This window comes from Cololabis saira, chromosome 11 (assembly GCF_033807715.1).
Source record: "Cololabis saira isolate AMF1-May2022 chromosome 11, fColSai1.1, whole genome shotgun sequence".
NCBI classification, from domain to species: domain Eukaryota; kingdom Metazoa; phylum Chordata; class Actinopteri; order Beloniformes; family Belonidae; genus Cololabis; species Cololabis saira.
The window spans coordinates 28,466,042-28,485,134 of record NC_084597.1 but is presented as its reverse complement, the minus strand read 5'-3'; the positions used below and the strand labels follow the sequence as shown (position 1 = coordinate 28,485,134).

Below are 19,093 nucleotides of genomic sequence, written 5' to 3'. Positions count from 1 at the left end.
TTTGCATGCAAGCCAGACTTGGTGATAACTTTGATATTTCATGGTTTGCATTAATGGGCGTGGCCTAACGGCTCAACAGCGCCCCCTAGAATACTTTTATCTGCCATAACTTTTGAATGGTTTGACATAGGAAGTCGTGGTTGGTGTCATGGGACTCTGTAATGAGTTCTTAAGCTTCGTTGGGCTTAATTAGCCCCGCCCCTTCTTCTGATTGGTTGTCCCGATTTTCTGCTATAACTTTGGAATGGTTTGACATAGGAAGTCGTAGGTGGTGTCAAGGGACTCTGCAATGAGTCCTTGAGCTTCTTTGGCCTGAATTAGCCCCGCCCCTTCTTCTGATTGGTTGTCCCTTTTTTATAATAAAATCGCCACGAGCCGCCAGTCGCTCTCGCGCTGACTCCCGCTTCCTGATTCAAACGTCTGCCGGCCCCGCCCCCCGACCAATCGGTGGCGAGTAGGGTGATGACGGCCCCGCCCCCCGACCAATCGGTGGCGAGTAGGGTGATGACGGCCCCGCCCCCCGACCAATCAGTGGCGAGTAGGGTGATGACGGCCCCGCCCCCCGACCAATCGGTGGCGAGTAGGGTGATGACGGCCCCGCCCCCCGACCAATCAGCTCCCTGTAATGTGGTGACGTCAGAAATATTCCCCGCTCAGCCCGGTTACAACCTTGGCAGAATGGTTACAGAAAAAGTAATAATTAAAATAGTAGGGTTTTACTAATATTTAAACTTACAAATATTTAAAAAAATTAGAAAAAACAGCTCCAGACTTACATTACTAAATATCGATATGTTGGTCTCTCATAAGTCAGTAGGTCAAATAGAAATGACAAGCTGAGTCTTAGCTCAGCCAGAGTGTTCCCGTCTTTGGAGTCAGAGATCAGAGTTCGATTCCCGCAGTATCCACACTTTTTTGTCAGCAATTTTTTTTTTTCTACATCAATATGTGCGTCCCTGTCCTGCAACGACGCACATTACTTTTCTCATTTAAAAGCGTTACCGCGGCAACGCTAGACACCAAAAAGTGCGCCCACCCTTCATCTGATTGGTTCAGAGGGAAAAAACTTTGAGCCTCAAGCCCCATAATACGGTTTGACGTACATGAACGAAAATCGGTACACACCTGTATCATGTCGCAACTTAAAGAAAAGTCTCTTGGCGCCATGGCCGAAATTGAACAGGAAGTCGGCCATTTTGAATTAATTGTGTAATTTTGGCGCAATTAATGCCATTCCTTCGGCAATTAATACGGCCCGAACCGTAACGTGCATCCAGGTGACTTATACCTTAAAATGTGCGTCTCCATCTTGCGACTACGCGCATTACTTTTCTCTTTCAAAAGTGTTACCGTGGCGATGCTAGACGCCAAAAAGCGTGCCCCCTTAATCTGATTGGTCCATATTTGATAGTTCTCCAAAAGTCACCAAATTTTGCACGCAAGCCAGGCCTGGTGATAAATTTGATATTTCATGGTTTGCATTAATGGGCGTGGCAAAATGGCTCAACAGCACCCCCCGGAAAACTTTTCTCTGCCATAACTTTTGAATGGTTTGACATAAAGAGTCATGGGTGGTGTCATGGGACTCGGTATTGAGTCCTTGACCATAATTGGTGAAAATTAGCCCCGCCCCTTCTTTTGATTGGTTGTCCCTATTTCCTGCTATAACTTTTGAATGGTTTGACATGGAGAGTCGTGGGTGGTGTCATCAGACTCTGTATGGAGTCCTTGACCTTCATTGGCCTGAATTAGCCCCGCCCCTTCTTCTGATTGGTTGTCCCTTTTTTCTGCTATAACTTTTCAATGGTTTGACATAGGAAGTCGTGGGTGGTGTCATTTCTGATACTTATGGGGGGCGGTGGCCGTGAGTGCGAGGGCCCGTTCATCGCTGCTTGCAGCTTTAATTCTTCTTCTTCTTCTTCTTCTTCTTCTTCTTCTTCTTATTGTTCTGACAAAAGGAAGGCCTTTTTGCCCCCCTAAACGTGCCCAAAAAGTCACCAAATTTTGCATGCAAGCCAGGTCTGGCGAAAAATTTGATATTTAATGGTTTGCATTAATGGGCGTGGTAAAATGGCTCAACAGCGCCCCCTTGAAAACTTTGTGCCTCAAGCCCCACAATGCGGTTTGTCGTACATGCACGAAAATCGGTACACACCTGTATCAGTACACAACTTAAAGAAAAGTCTCTGGGCGTCATGTCGAGAAACCGAACAGGAAGTCGGCCATTTTGAATTAATCGCGTCATTTTGGCGAAATTTATGCCTTCCTTCGGCAGTTAATACGGCCCGAACCGTAACGTGCATCCAGGTGTGTTATACATCAAAATATGCGTCTCCATCCTGCGACTACGTGCATTACTTTTCTCTTTCAAAAGTGTTACCGTGGCGACGCTAGATGCCAAAAAGTGCGCCCACCCTTCATCTGATCGGTTCAGATAGAAAAAACTTTGCGCCTCAAGCCCCACAATACGGTTTGACGTACATGAACGAAAATCGGTACACACCTGTATCATGTCGCAACTTAAAGAAAAGTCTCTTGGCGCCATGGCCGAAACCGAACAGGAAGTCGGCCATTTTGAACATTCTGAATTAATCGCGTAATTTTGGAGCAATATATGCCATTCCTTCGAGAATTAATACGGCCCGAACCGTATCGTGAACCCAGATGTGTTATACATCAAAATGTGCGTCTCCATCCTGCGACTACGCGCATTACTTTTCTCTTTCAAAAGTGTTACCGTGGCGACGCTAGACGCAAAAGGCGCGGCCCCCCTGCATCTGATTGGTCCATTATTGATAGTTCCCCAAAAGTCACCAAATTTTGCATGCAAGGCAGGCCTGGCGATAAATTTGATATTTCATGGTTTGTATTAATGGGCGTGGCAAAATGGCTCAACAGCGCCCCCCGGAAAACTTTGTGCCTCAAGCCCCACAATACGGTTTGACGTACATGCATGAAAATCGGTACACACCTGTATCATGTCGCAACTTAAAGAAAAGTCTCTTGGAGCCATGGCCGAAACCGAACAGGAAGTCGGCCATTTTGAAATCTGATTGGTCCATATTTGATAGTTCTCCAAAAGTCACCAAATTTTGCATGCAAGACAGACTTGGCGATAAATTTGATATTTCATGGTTTGCATTAATGGGCGTGGCCTAACGGCTCAACAGCGCCCCCTAGAATACTTTTATCTGCCATAACTTTTGAATGGTTTGACATAGGAAGTTGTGGGTGGTGTCATGGGACTCTGTAATGAGTCCTTAAGCTTCGTTGGCCTTAATTAGCCCCGCCCCTTCTTCTGATTGGTTGTCCCGATTTTCTGCTATAACTTTTTAATGGTTTGACATAGGAAGTCGTGGGTGGTGTCATGGGACTCTGTAATGAGTCCTTAATCTTTGTTGGCCTTAATTAACCCCGCCCCTTCTTCTGATTGGTTGTCCCGATTTTCTGCTATAACTTTGGAATGGTTTGACATAGAGAGTCGTGGCTGGTGTCATCAGACTCTGTATGGAGTCCTTGACCTTCATTGGCCTGAATTTGCCTTGCCCCTTCTTCTGATTGGTTGTTCCTTTTTTCTGCTATAACTTTTGAATGGTTTGACATAGAGAGTCGTGGGTGGTGTCATTTCTGATATGCTTATGGGGGCGGTGGCCGTGAGTGCGAGGGCCCGTTCATCGCTGCTTGCAGCTTTAATTATTATTATTATTATTATTATTATTATTATTATTATTATTATTATTATTAGTATTATTATTAGTATTATTATTATTATTATTTCCATACAGCCCCAGCTGTTTCTAACTTCTTCAGTTTGTCATTATCATTCAATCCCAATAATTGTTTTAAAAGCCACGGGCTGAGACAAAATGCAGCAAAGGGAGGTTCTGAAGAGAATTTGAAAGAGAGAGTGTATTATTCCAATTTTAGCCTTTTTTTATTGGCTCCCTGTTAAGTCCACAGGCAACATGTACAAATGCAAGCCTAAGCAAACTGGAACATTACTCCTCAATACCATATCACAATTCTGAAGCACACTATGGGTAAAATGACCATAACATAAAAATTGACAGGTTATACATAGATGAGATGCAATTTTTATGCCATTCATATCTAACTGATGAGCCTGGTTACTGGGGTGATGTATCCCAGCCCATATAACTGCGACAGCACCTTAGCTTCTGTAAAAGGATCAGAGAGTCATTCATCTAGAGAAGACTCTATAAATCTTATTTGAAATGAGAGAACTTGTTTATGTTACATATTGCACTTTTGCATGTGACATGATTGTAGTTCTTGGTTCAACAAACATAAAGTCATGATACATGTTCCTAACAACAGGACTGGTGTGTATGAAACTGAAAAACTACAACAAAACATTTGACTGATACATGAACATAAACTTGACAACAAATGGAATCATGTGCTGCTATTTTCACCGGATGGACGTACTAATAATCATATTCACACCCTCATCATCAGACTATCTTCCAGGTGATGATTAGTTTTACCATATACAACTGCATATATTCATGCTAGTCCAATAAAAATGATTAGAAATTTATGTGATGGCTATATATGTCTCAGTTTTCTTTCCGTGGTGGCTAAATGAATCGTTCTATAGCTTTTAACATCCTCAAGAGCATGAAAGGACCTTTTTCTACTTTTTATATTGCTCTTTTTTATTATTTAACTATTTATTGGTTATTTCTATTTTTAATTTTTTGTATAAAGCGTGTGTGTGTTTTGGCTGCTGCACGACTGAATTTCTCCTCTGGGAGATCAATAAAGTCTTCTATTCTATTCTATTCTATTCTATTCTATTCTATTGAAAGGACTCTCAAGAGATTTAGAGGAAGGATTTCTCTGATGGATGCAAACAAGGGAGAAGATGAAAGTACAGTGATGTTGAAAAGGATGGAGAAGGAAAGAATTGGCAGGTAGTGTGAAAGAAACGGTGGAACAGATGGAGTACACTTCGAAGTATCTTAAGCTGAAGAGAACTAGATCGATGCCAAAACTAAATCAAAACTAATCTGGTCAGCATTCCTAACTTTGTATATTCAGTGCCTCCTTAGCACTCTTTCTATTATTCTTCTATTATTAATCCTAACAGTGAGGTCATTGTACATTTTATGCACTACCAGATAAGCAGCAATTGAATGTACATATTCCATCCTCAACATTCACATAATCTCTGACTTTAAAGCTTTAACATCTACCCAGGGCATAGGGCTCATCCACTGTCAGATAGGAATCAAGTGCATAAAGACATTGACGTGAACTTAGTGAAACTGTGCACCACCTCTGTGAGTCCACAGACTTCCAGTGGGACTTGCCCAAAGTTCATTGGGAAATTGGTAATGTCAGCAGGTCCTGGTGGTGCTGCTAACACCATGCAGTCACAACCAATGTATTTCATCTGTAAAGCACAGGATCTCCATTTTTACTATTGTGTTCATTTGTTTATGAGTGTGATATTTGCATGTAACCTATTGTGTTTGCAGTTTTTCTGACTAACCAAAGGAATTAATTAATGGACTTGAAATAAAAATTCCAACAGCACAAATCTTGATGTGTTGCTTGATGTTGCAGCCATGATCGTATGGCCAAATCCTGCTTTTTTTTTATTTAATTTAATTTTATAGCAACTAAACTTGACAAATTCACTTCACTGTGACATCTGTGAAGTCTGTGAGGGTTTAAAGAAAATCCTTGAGGTGGAGGCTGGGCCTCTGACACCTCAAGGGTGGGTAACATGAGACAGATACAGGAGTGATTAAAGCAAGAGTTGGTGGTTACCCTGCTTTGCATCATCTGGCCAATATCCTGTCATCTGTTCACTTTGCCTCTGAACAATCTGTCCCCTCTTTCCAGCCTCTGTACATAGGCTTGAATAGGTGTATGCATTTTAGCATCTGCCAATATTTGTCTGTTACAGTTTTCTGCTCTTCAAAAGTCATTCAAACATACAGTATATACACTGATAATAATGTAAACTTTCTTTTTCAGGATTCTGCTCTATAAAACTGATTCAACAGCAAGATAAAAGAGCAGGCAGAAAATGGTGATGTCTTTTATTCAATCCCTGACTCAATCTTTTGTGCCCTTATGCTTGCCTGAGGCGATAAAGAAAGAAAGAAGATGGTAAAAATCTCCTGCAGATAAATCCAACCAGCATGTCCAGCTCATGTTTCTCACTTGTAAGGCATTGGAGGTTACAAGAGTCATAGTAACATCAGTACAGTGCAATATTTCACAATATTATCAAAAAGGATTCCTGCCACATGTCTTTGACCTGATGAAGTTTCATTGTCACAAAACACTCTTGAATTCTTTTGGCTCAATTCTTACATAACAGGTACATAAATAATCTTAATGTATAAATCAAAGTCCGCTGTACATACATTGGATTACGACAAAGTAAGTACAGTATTTTCTGGACTATAAGCCGCACCTGCATATAAGCCGCATCCGCTCTATTTAAAAAAAAAAAGATATGCGAGCCACAGATATTTATGTTGTTAGATTAGATATTTACTACATGTACAGAAGGATTTTGAACTGTAAATGATGTACATGTTTGTACCTAAATAGATCCTTTCCTAACAATGGCCCGGTTTCCCAGATCAGTTAAGTAGTTCTTAACAGCGAAATACTTCTTTCACAGGCTCCTTAAGATGGTTTGAAAGAAGTCTTTCGCTGTTAAGAGCTACTTAACTGATCTGGGAAACCGGGCCAATGTCTTTTAACACGGCAGCAACTTTACTGATTAAAATGGGACAGAACCAAGAGAAAATAAAGGTATTTATTTATCTATTTATCTGTTTGAAATCTGCTTCTACCTACTTCTATCTGCTAAAGAAGAAGTAGCGTATTCTTCTTTGCATTTATTTCGTCTTAGTGTTTATTCTAATTCCGGTTAGAGCGCCCCGAGCGGTGGAAGAAAAATCCACAGAATAGCTTTTTATAAGCTGCATGGTTAAAAACCTATGAAAAAAGTAGCGGCTTATAGTCCAGAAAATACGGTAAACGTCCTTAATTCTTGTTTTTTGTTCAAGCCTAAATTCAGTCTGGTTAAATGCACGGGACATAGTCACAATGTCACTGGACATGGAGCCATGATGTGAGGGTAATATTGCAATGTCCATGTAATGCACGTATAATCAACACACTGAGGCAATCATGCTTAGTTTTTCTTCTCCTTACTGATAAGGTTTAACAGAATGATGAAGAGATTGAGACCAGATTTGCCTAATTACACATATCAGCTGTAACCACACCAACATAGTTTGAGAATGGTTTTCTGTAGGCATAAGTATAACTCAGGTTGCATTTTCCATCTTACAGCAGGGCGGATGTGACCATCGGCCACATGATCAGGGGTCTAATAGAAGCCTTGATCTCGCCTAAGTGACCGTAACGTGTGATCTTTGCAGGAGAGGTTGAAGCATCACAAGGAAATTTGTCATGGTCCTTGGTTCAAATGTTGTCTATTTCTTTTAGAGAGGATGGAAAAGAGAAACAGTTTCTAAGATGAAGCTGGTCCACTGGTCCATTCTCCAGTTCTTGTGGTCTTTGCACTGTTATGTTGTTCAATATTTATGAATGAATGAAAATACTTTTAACAATAACGGCCTTCCATGCTTTTGCTGCACAGCCCATATTACCTTATATGCTTCACTGCTCTGTGATGTTTCTCACTCAGTTGTACATCCCAAACCAGTTTTTCATGCACCAGTGACATATGCGCATATTGAAAATTGATATGTCTCCAAGTTCAGGATGTCTGTGGTGCATTTTGTATACAAAATGTATGTACTGTTTATGTATTTATATTTGTTTCCAAACACTTATGGACATACAGGTTTCTAAGTAGCACCTCCTTTTCATTCTATTCTCTTTTTTTCTGTAAACTCTAGTATATATAACTATAAATACATCGTATTTGATTCGTTCCCTCAATAAAAATCTCAAATAATTATGAGAACATTGCTTTTACAGTTTGCCTGTTTGTTGAGTGATTTGGTAAATTACTTTGCAATAGTGACCAAAGCATCCATTTTTTTTTATGCACTTTGCCACATTGAAACCTGTGGTTCAAAGCCAGGATGAACCAAACCTTGGTCTTCTGCTTTGAAAATAAAATAAGCTTTTTCATGTAGGAAGTGTAGAATGGAAACCAGTTGTGTTTTGCACTGTATGTGTTGATCCTGGAGTATAATGGCAAACAAAGAGACAACCAGTCCTTTTGATGGGTGTGTATGTCATGCTGTCACCACTGGACCAAGTTTGACAGCCAGCAGCTTCAGCCACACAAAGCATTATGGGCTTTGTGTTTGTTTCATCCGGGTGTTGCTTATCTTGGGAGGATCTGTTTTACACAGACCTCTCCTAATTAAGGGGAACAAAATAAAATCTCATAATACAACCAGTTCATTTTAAAATGAAGACACATGTTAGAGTATGAATATCATGAGGGTTAGATGAGTGCTAGTTGCAGTTCATAGTTGATCTAGTTCCCAGGAGATCTAAGTGAGTGTAGTGTCCTCTGAAGTCACAGATACGCAACTGTACAGCGTGTGCATGTTTTATTGTTACTGTTTACTTGCGTAATGTTTTGTGAGGGGGCAACAGCTTGGTCTCACCTTACCATCACCTGCCACGAACAACAGATGTTCACACATTATTCACTCACCACGTAAAGTGTAGTGTGTGTGTGTGTGTGTGTGTGTGTGTGTGTGTGTGTGTGTGTGTGTGTGTGTGTGTGTGTGTGTGTGTGTGTGTGTGTGTGTGTGTGTGTGTGTGTGTGTGTGTGTGTGTGTGTGTGTGTGTGTGCTATTGCACAGCTTTTCTTTGCAAGGTCAAGTTTTTGTTTTACTTTAGATGTTTTGAATAAGTGAGGACATTTCGGCTAGACCTCGCTTTGTCACCATTTCTGAAGGCCTAATTTAAAAAACGGTGGTCCTGACATGCAACCATATAACATTGTCGAATTAAAACCAAACACGTACCAGAGTTTCAGATAATAGGACAATGATAGAGGAAGGATAACACATCAGAATGCACAACAATAAACCAGAAGACAAACTTACAAAGAAAATACACATAGTCATAAACACGTTATAGGAAATTAAACTCCTATGATGGGTTTGTATTTGAACACATAGGAAATGATATAGTGAAATGTATTTTCTTAAATGATTAGTTTTCTGAATGACACATATTATCTCTTGCACTTACTTACAGTATACCAGTATACCACTGGCCTGGCAACGATCGTTAGTACGAAGTATGCCACGGTAAAAATATTTATTGCTGTTGGGGAGGAATGTGGCACATTGCATTATGGGATATATACTATGTGAGGTAGGCAGCACGCTCGGGTTGCGTTTTAAATCACCCTCTACTTATTCAGGAGTGTAATACTCCACAGTCACTGTATACAGGAGTTATATGCCAGGAAAAATAATGTTTACTTGACAGCAGAATGTAATATTTCAGGTATAACAATCTTCACTACTTATTTGGACACTCCACCTGTGTGGTGGTATTGTGTTTTTCTATGTGCTTTAACAGGTTACAACATGCACCACAATGTTTTGGATTTAACTTGCATCTGAGTTCTAAGTTAAATGTGATTGGAGATTCACAACAAGTGCAGGTTTAATTGGTAAAAGTGACAATTTTTCCAAGAGCCAAATGGGAATGTGCGAACTGGATGCAAACTTCAAGTTCCTGAAATACGCTACAATTTCAAGATTTACACTTTGGAGTCAGTACAGATTACATGAGATGAATTGATCAACTTTTATTTGTATTTCATAGATTTTTTTGGCTGTATGAATTTAAATTGAATAATGTTAAAACTCACATATATACTGTTACGTTCAAGGAATTGCACAGGAAAGAGACCTGATGTTTTTAGAGGACACAGCAATTTAAACTTAAACTTTATTTATTTATATAGCACCAAATCATACAATATAAATGCAACACTTGGTGCTTTACATGCAGAATAAAATAACAATAAAAAACACGATTTAAAACATCCCATACGACCCCACCCCCCACCCCCCACCCCCCACGCGTACACACACTGGGATCAAACTCTTATCAATTGGGATCAAACATGTATGTTAAACAGCAGATGCAGTTTAATTTTAAGTTAATTGATTTAGATGTATGTGTTGTGGAAAAACCTACCAAATGGTCTTTAATGCGTTCTTTCCAACTAGGTGAATAACAATGCGTTCTTTCCAACTAGGTGAATAACTGGACTGAAATTGAGTGTCTACGTTATCAAGGTTAAGACTTGAGAGATGATCCAGATTTCAGTAGACTTAATTAAACAGTTGCATGCAAAAGGGTCAAAACATACATCAGGTGTCTTGATGCAGAATGACCATGAAACAGGGGAGCATACTGATTTAAACGCACAAAGCATGATTCATTCTTATAATTCGAGTAGACAAAAATACAGTATCTTTAAGGTCAGTGTTAATCTTTTTTGAGCAGACTACTAGTCTGTACGCTTAGTTGGGGCAAGGCTATATTTTGCTGCTCTGAGCAGTTTTTGTTTAATCAAGTAGCCAAGGCTAAATTTTCCATCACAGTATACATTTTCCCTTTATACATTAATTAGATCATTTTGGATTGAATTAAATCAAATTAAGAGTTCATGTGGCTGTCTTAGATATATTGATCTGACGCAGGGATAAACTCTAACTCTAAGATAACAACAGTGTAATTGTAATTGGCCCAGTTCATTTTTTTACTTCTTGTGTTTTCAGATGTTTTATGCATTGTTGTGAATTTTGCACAACAGAGTCACTTTAGTAAGGATCTGGTTTAGTTCAGGTCAGAGTAGAACTGTTTTGCATCATTTCACTAGACTAGAGTAATCTCAAACCACTTTACAGAGGAAGCAAACCATTTCAGTACAAACCATATTAATCCGATCCAATTATAAGTCAGTTATACTGGAATAAATTCAATTTGTTTTAATCCATTGTAATCTAATTCATTTGAATTATAGTTTAATGTGTACATTTAAAATATATGAAAAATATATTTTCAAAAGGAAGAAGGTAAAATGTTCATATAATGAATAAGAGACTATTCTGTCAAAGGATAGCTTCCATATGTGTGCATGTGTAAGTGAAACAACTAATGAGTTACTGACTGGAGACCAAAAAGAAAAGCAGCGCGCTCTCAAAGCCAGTCCTTGTCTCTTACACAATACCAGTGTTATAAAGGCATAGTTTCATCATCTGCTAATTCTGTATGATCCTAATTTGACAGTCTTTGTCCTCACCTTTTATGCAGGCCTCTCTAAACATCTTTTTCTGGCCTCTTCCGTAATGAAGGTACACAGGAACTTTCTCTCCTGATCTATAGTCCGCCACAGCGGTGCATGTAAAGCTACCGTCTCATCCATCACTCTCCAACAATGGAGATGTCCTCCACTCCCAAGACAGCTGCTCAGCGACACTGTTTTTGTTCATGTATGCATTTTGCACACATGACTGGGTATGTTTTTGCGTAATATGGACCTCAGTAAGACAACAAGTTCATATATGAATTACATTTCTCAATAAGAATTCCGTCTGACAAAGACCTCTTGATTCTGGCGGTACTGTGCAGATCTAAAGATGTTTAAACAGATTGATTATACGTTTGTTGACAGTGACAAGCCACCCCCTCAATAATACCTTGAGGGTGCTTTTTTAATTAGACAAGAAATTAGAACTGTGATCGGAATAATAATTTGTGTTAACAAGCTCCAAAAAAATGAAAGAAGAAAACGACACGGTCAATTCTGTGTTTGTTCAGAATCGAACGGGTGGTGGAGTATGATTGTCAGGTTAGTATTTATTGCAATTCTTTCTGACAACTCTGGCTGTGTGATCGCAGCCAGGACAGCTTGTGTGCATCCATGTGTGTGAGTCAACCTTGCACCCATGTCCATCCCACGCTGGCACCACCATCTGCTGCCCGTCGAAGTTCTGTCCGGCCCAGCAAGGTTTCTCCCGCACACACAGCTCCCAGTATCCTGCTTGTGGGCACACGGCTGGGCGGCAATATACGAAGTGACCAACAGTTGATGCAAACATGCTGTGTGTTCCACCAACAGAAAGTCAACCTCAGTCCTCCGGCTTCCTGCTTCTGCTTCTAAGGCCTGATTTTCTTTTTAAAAATGGTATCTGTCTCTGTCATATTGGCTGCTTCTCTCTGTGCTATTTGGCCCAGTTTTCTGTCTTGGATAAAGAAAACAGGATCTCAAACTCGCTGTTATCAAAAATGCATCTGTGTGTATGTGGTGAGTGTTTCGGAAGACGGTTCTCAAAAACAACTCTTTTGAGGGGTGTCAGATGGCAGGCGTCTGTGTCGGTGTGTGGAGGGGGGATGGAGAGATGATGGGGGACAGATAAAGGATGGAACAGAGGGAAACAGGAGGAGGGGAAAACTGGTCTGTGCTCTTCTCTTTAGCTTTTGTTCTCTTAAACAGTAACTCTCCACCCCTTGACTCCAAAAACCGAGGAAACACCTCCAGACTGGAAATGAGAGCAGCATGTTACAATGGACCCTCAATCTTCTGATGCAACAACTAGTTATACCACCGCACTTCAAAATGTGAAACCCATTTCATCTCAGCCGCTTCAGTTTGAAATGCCTTGGAGATGTATATTAATGTGTGTTTGCAAGATGATTCACAGGAAATTATCTACAGTTGGAACTGCAACACGCCAGATTTCTGAGAGTCAATTATAAATGTGTTAAAATGCCCTAAAAAGAAAAAAAAGCTTTTAAATCAAGCCAGAACTGAGTTGTGGAAAACATGGAGCCTCATTACTGCCAACACACTGGGGGCCATTTCAGTGTCTTGGTCTAATTTCCACAAAAGCACAGAAAAAAAAAAAAAAAAAAAAAAGGAAATGAGAAGAATTAAAAAAAAGATCTAGGTCTTTAAATTGCCTGATTATAGTCATGACTTGCTGTCATACAGAAATGATAACAATTCATAAATAAATAACACATTTTCACTTTCTTTAAAACAAAAAAATAACCATAAACAGTCAAAAGGCATTAAATGTTGCTGTGAAAAATGTCTTTCTGTTTGCTGTGACCTGCTTGAACGGAGCAGCATCCGCAACCCACATGAAATCTAAAAATAATCTTGTACCATTGACTGCTCCTATGCCTTAGCCTCAGTAGGTAGATGAATAGCCTAACTGTGTGTGTGTGTTTGTGTGCATGTGTAAAACTAAAGATGAGGTATGGCATGCAATCTTAGGTTTACCACAGCCTTGTTTGCAACCCTCAAGTCCAAATGTGCTATTTAAAACATTCTTTCAGGACTGGTGCAGTGGTGTACCCGTTTGTTTGCGATAGTGAGACATGTGAGCTCTTCTACAAGACAAAAACCACTCTAAATCAACAGCATTGCAATAAACTGCTGCTTGTGGACTTTTGGCTACTTTTAGTGTTACTTGTTTTTTGGCCTATATAATGAGGTTAATGCTTATTGGGTTTGTAAATGTGAAAATGGTGCCAGTTGTTGAAATGTCATCCAAAGAGGGCAAGGGTAATCTTTCTGCGATGCTGCTGACAGATGTGCCACAAATAAAGGACACGCATTGCTAATATTGTTAATGTTAGTATGCCCTCATCTGGGGAGTCATCTTTGGTATATGAGAACAATACCCTTGGACGGGACCTTAGCCATAACGTGCTCAAACATCCACAGACACACAAAGTGATGTTTTTAGGAGTTTGGTGCCCTGAGCTTTAGTCTCGGTGTCCTCGCAAAATGGGCCAACATACTGCACCTGTCCGTGCTCTTGCATCTAAAGGCTGAATTATGGTTCCGCGTTACACCAACGCAGAGACTACGGCGTAGGCTCTGCGTCGGTTTAACGCAGAACCATGATGAATCCAGTCTTCATCAACTTTATTTAATGCAAAAACGATTTGTAAGACTGGCAACTTTTTCTAACTCTACGGAACCCTCTACTCCTTTGTTCAGAAAACTCAAACTTCTTTCAGTATATGACATAAATATTCATCAGATATGTGTGTTTTTATACAAACATATGTTTTTGCCTTTTTCTTTACCACTATCGTTTAGTAATTTTTTCAAATATAATTCTCAAATACATTCATATAATACTAGACAGGTTAATCATTTTCATCTTCCTTTTTATAAAACTAAACACGGCCAGTTTTCCCTCAGATATCGCGGTGTACAGATATGGAACTCCAAATCTCACATTATCAAAAGCTCTGCTTCTCTAGAGATTTTTAAAAGAAATGTATCATCTCATTTAATTCACATTTAAAAAATGTCAAGTTTTCTTTGTTTTTTTTTGTTTGTTTGTTTTTTGTTTTTTTTTGTGTGTGTTGATGATCTGTAACTATGTAGTCAAACCTTTGTTTTTGTTTAGTCTTCGTCTTGTTGTTTTTGTTTTTTGATTTTTTGTAATTATTGTTTTACTTCCTAAATTGAGGGGAGGTCCGTTGCATAAGCCTGTTGGCTTTTTGACCTCTCCTCTCACATTTGTTTTACTATTTTGATTGCAAGTGTTAATTTTATTGTGTGCAAACTAATAAAATAAAAAATAAAATAAACCATAATTCAGGCTTAACGCCCGGTGCACAGGTGCGCGCCGCTCGGACAGATCTCTTATCCATCTCCTCCAATTGTTCGCACTAAGCGCAGCCACGTGAACAAATCCCTTCGTGTGAATTCCCGTTCAGCTGAGAGCAAGCGAGCTCTGAGTGAGCGGCAGCCCTGAAAGCCACATCTAGGAAGTAATAGGGGCTTGTCGGTAGCCGCGTCCAGGTAAATTGCTTTTTTTTTTCTTTTCTTCTTTCTCTCTTTCCTCACTTGGCTTTATATATTTTATCCTACATGGGGGGGTCATTGGTTCTTGGACAGGATACATGATAAGATTAGATTTCTGGTCGGTTTTGGTCGACTCTTGCCCCCATGTGAGTCCTCGGACGGGACAAACAGCATCCTTGGCAGGTTGCTCGGTCTGTGCCTCCTGCGCATTGAAGCTCACCCCACCCCCCCCCCCCCCCCCCCCCTCCCTTCACTGCCTCCTCCTTCTCCTCCTCCACTTAGCCCATGTCTTGCAGGCACATGGCTATTGATAGTTGACAGAAGCCGCCTAATCCCTGGCTGATCTCACTGACCGGTCACAGCCATTTTCGAGACGAGAATGTCGGCTGAACTCAAATCTGCCCCGGGATTTGCTTGAATGGGTAACGCCCGCTTTAAAATCGATGCATCGGAGAGGATTTTGATACTGTATGCAGGCAAGCAGAGGCAAGCTTTTATTGCTGAATTATTTATAAGACTGTCTGGGAGAGAGTCATGCCTCACTTGGAGAGAGTCCCGATGAATACATGGACTAAATTGATCTTGATTGGCCAGTTTGTGTTATTGTTATTGTTGGAAATCCAATTATGGCTCAACTCGAAGTAGTTGAGTATTTTTTTAGTGTAAATCAGGCAAATTTAACCATTTGAATGTCACAATGACCATGATTATCATTAGCTCGTTTGCTTAAGTGCATTCTTGACATTAATTAAACAGTTATTACACAGCCAGAAAGAACACATAATATTGAATAACTGCCAGATATTGAAAGTTGAAGTTATCTTGGAAAAAAAAATGGACAGGAGCACTGATTCTTTTCACATTTGACAATTCTACAGCCATAAAATCAAAATAAATCCAGGCGGCCTGAATGTAATTACAGATATAGTCGGGTTATTGGTGTAGAAAGTAAGCGAATCCCATTACCTGCACAAAATAACCAGAATAATTTATTTATTTATTTCGTTTCGTGCATGGTGGTCAATCTACACACCCATGACCGAAAAGGAGCAGGATGAAGACAAGTCTTATGTTACCTGCCCCTTATTAAATACCAAAACAAAAAGAACAGTCAATGTATCCAATATTTACAAAAATATACACTTAAATAGAACCAACCACAGATATTAATAATACTGCTTAATTCCCAGTCTATTCATGATCATATAACTTAAATATTTTATCTTTATACATTTTTTTGAACCTAAGTGAATTTGTGCATTCCTTTAAATCATTTTGTAGAGAGTTCCACAGTTTTACTCCCACAACCGATGTACACATCTGCATAATGGTTTCACTTTCCAGTTTTCTTTTTATTTCCTACATTAATGTCCACAAATCAGTATTTATTTTAAGCAACTACCCGTTGTCGTTCCTTCTAAAACCGTCCCCCAGAAAACTAAATGCAGCACTTTTCTGCAATTGCCATTGCACAGCCCGACTCCGCCGGAATGAGTCGACCCTCTCCGCGCATGCGCAGTGCCACCATTCATCTCGAGGGAAATCTTTTTTCTTTTCTTTTTCGCTGCCGTGCGTCGCCTCGTGCCGAGCAGCAGAGACCAGCAGGCGGCTCCGGGCTTGCGCTGCTGTCCCGGGTGTCAAGTGTGTGTGAGACTCCTGGTCGCTGCGACCGGACGGCTCTTGTCAGGTTTTGTTTCTTATTCGGATGTCATTGGTTTTATAGCAGCAGCGGACTCCCGGCAATAGGCGGCCAACATCGTAAGTTGTTTTTTCTACCTTTGTATTTTCTGGGTTTTTATTTCCCCCTGCACGCTGCGCTCCATGCACATCCCGAGACACGGGGAGGCAAATATCACAAGCAGCAGAGGTTTGAGAGATTTCATTCAGTCTGGCTGATGTTTATTCATCAGTATTATTTATAATGTCCCTTCCTTCCCCCCGATAATTTTGCTTTCGCTTTTTTTTGCCGTGTGAGAAAGGAAAAGAAGAGCTGTACAAAAACAAAAAGAAACTTTCCCCACGTTGTTTAGTATAATCTTTTCATCTGAAGTCTCTGCTGAATTCAAGCTGACTTATTTTCCGAAGAGAAGGTGGGGAAACAGAAAGCAGAAGTGTTTAGCTCATCTTTTACAGCAGGTGTCTGAGACACTTCCGCACTGTACTGCGAGATATTATCAGTGCCACTCAGTTCTTTGTTAAGGCTCATTTATGGTTCCGCGTTACACCAACGCAGAGCCAACGGCGTAGGTTACGCGGCGACGCGCACCCTACGCCGTACCCTACGGTGTAATCTCTGCGTCGATTTAACGCAGAACCATAATTCAGGCTTTTCATCCCTCAACCAAACAAAATAAACTAACAAACGGGCTTCAAATTCCTCTTTTTTTCATCTCCTTTTTAATTTAACGAGCCACTATTTTAGGGGAACCACAACTAAGTTTTGGGGGCAACCCACCGTGTTTCATCACTGAGCTGGTGCTGGTGTGTTTAGTGAGCGTGGACGGTCCTGAAGTGAAGCCCGCAGGAGGAAACGCTGCTCCGCTCAACCAGCTGGGTGGCATACCCAAACCCAGGGGCGTCAATTGGGTAAGCCAAGGTATGGCAGCCGCCACACCTTGGCTTCAAGGGAAAATGTAAATGTTTGTTTTTTAAATACATTTATGGAATTACTCTGTGTCTATTTGTATTGATTATTCTATTACTTAATACATATAGAATAACTACAAATGCAAATCAGAACAACATGATCGATTTCACTAGTTATTATACACTGCAAAAACTCAAAGTCTTAACAAGAATATTTGTCTTATTTCTAGCTAAAATGTCTAATTTTTAGTCAAAAAGAATCTCATTACATTTAAGACAAGACTCAAAAACAACCATTTTCACCTGTTTCAAGTAGATTTTAACTTAAAAAAGGTGGAAAAATCTGCCAGTGGAACAAGATTTTTTTGCTTGTAATGATAAATCTTGTCCCACTGGCAGATTTTTCTACTTATTTCAAGTGAAAATTTACTTGAAACAGGTGAAAATATCAAATAACAAGTTATGTTTCTGGTGATGACTCTTGTTTTAAGTGTAATGAGGTTTAATGAGTAAAAATTAGACATTTTAACTAGAAATAAAACAAATATTCCTGGTAAGATTTTGAGTTTTTGCAGTGAGCGAGACTGCATTTGAAAAAAGTTCCAATTTTCTTGACCACACAGATCAGCTACATAGCAGACTTCTGTGATGAGTATTTGCTGGACGTGTTGATTGATACTCTAGTCCAGTTCTGTGACTTGTAACCTTGCCATACCTTAGCTTCCACTGAATTGACGCCACAAACCCACGCAGTACTGATCCTCAACTGGGGCTTTTATTTTCACAACAACCAGGAAGGTGACAAGAATTTCAGCATTTTTTTTTTTTTTTGCCAAAACAAAACAAAAAACTTTCTGTTTCAAAAATCTGTTGTTGACAGATGTCATTTTTCTTGACATTTTGAATACATGGCAACGGATTGTGCTGTTTTGATGATCTGACTTAATGAATGAAGCGGTTGAGTGGTTGATCTTAGTCTGTACTGGTTTATCAGGTCTTGGCACCAAGTGACCTCCAAGGTTGACTAATGGCCTGTTGCCTTTAGGTTATTTTTGTGCGCTCCAGAATGCTGCACCTAGTTTCATTTGCTTGAAGTGACACCCCCCCCTCCTTCCCAACGCACCCTGCCACACCTGTCCTAGTTAGGTAGAAATGTGAGGTGTCTTTGTTGAATTGCCCAGCTCTTGCTTCAGTCTCAGTGATAGAGTGGATTTATTGAGTGGAAACACTGCTTCTTTAGTTGTTGCTTGTTACATCCACATATAAAGCACCTCTTGTACTGCTTACAGTAGACGTTGTGAATGTGTCAGAGTGTGGGAGACTTAGAGATGGTGTTTTAACATCCTGACTTTTAGTTTGTGTATTTAACATATATACATATATGGTGTGTGTGTGTGCGTGCGTGCGTGCGTGCGTGCGTGCGTGCGTGTGTGTGTGTTAGTTGTCTCAGTGCGTTTCAGTGCTACAGCCCCAATGAGCACTTTCATGGACGCTTTTTCATAAGCATCGACTCAGCAGTGAACTTTTCTTCGGTATTGACGAGATTAAAGGATGAGGATGGAGTGAGAGCATGCGCTGGCATTGCACAATCATCCTGTGTCTTTGTCTCTTTCACTAGACATTTTAAGGTGCATGGTTTTCTCCAGCCATTTCTATCTTATC

At 40.2% G+C, this 19,093-nt stretch overlaps 1 protein-coding gene across 3 annotated transcripts in view; it reads left to right on the top strand.

Moving 5' to 3' along the window:
* The first annotated feature begins 16,420 nt into the window (after positions 1–16,420).
* The window catches only part of strbp (spermatid perinuclear RNA binding protein), a 120,258-nt gene continuing 117,585 nt past the window's right edge, over positions 16,421–19,093 (top strand). For all 3 annotated transcript variants that reach the window (XM_061734292.1, XM_061734293.1, XM_061734294.1), the window contains exon 1: positions 16,421–16,603. The gene's annotated coding sequence lies outside the window, so the exon portion shown is untranslated. The remainder of the gene's footprint in view (positions 16,604–19,093) is intronic.